Source organism: Piliocolobus tephrosceles, unplaced genomic scaffold (genome assembly GCF_002776525.5).
Source record: "Piliocolobus tephrosceles isolate RC106 unplaced genomic scaffold, ASM277652v3 unscaffolded_1173, whole genome shotgun sequence".
Lineage (NCBI taxonomy): Eukaryota > Metazoa > Chordata > Mammalia > Primates > Cercopithecidae > Piliocolobus > Piliocolobus tephrosceles.
Genome location: NW_022292899.1, coordinates 32,159 through 32,657, shown reverse-complemented (window position 1 = coordinate 32,657; position 499 = coordinate 32,159).

The window sequence follows — 499 nt, the reverse complement described above, 5'->3', positions numbered from 1 at the left end:
AAAAAAAAAAAAAAAAAAAAAAAAGTGAGTACAGCCGGGCACAGTGGCTCAGGCCTGTAATCCCAGCACTTTGGGAGGCCGAGATGGGCGGATCACGAGGTCAGGAGATCGAGACCATCCTCACTGACATGATGAAACCCCGTCTCTACTAAAAATACATTAAAAATTAGCCGGGCACGTTGGCACGTGCCTGTAGTTCCAGCTTCCTAGCAGGCTGAGACAGAAGAATTGCTAGAACCTGGGAGGCAGAGTTTGAGGTGAGGTGAGATCGCACCGCTGCACTCCAGCCTGGGTGATAGAGTGAGACTCCATCTCAAAATAAATTAAATAAATAAATAAATAAATAAATAAATAAAATTCAACATAGGTAAACATAGACTTGTTGGCCATTTTTATGTCTTTTTTTGAGAAACATAAATTCAGGTCCTTTGCCCATTTTTAATAGGTTTGATTGTCGTTGTTGTTAAGTGGTGTGAGTTTCTTGTATGTATTTGTTATT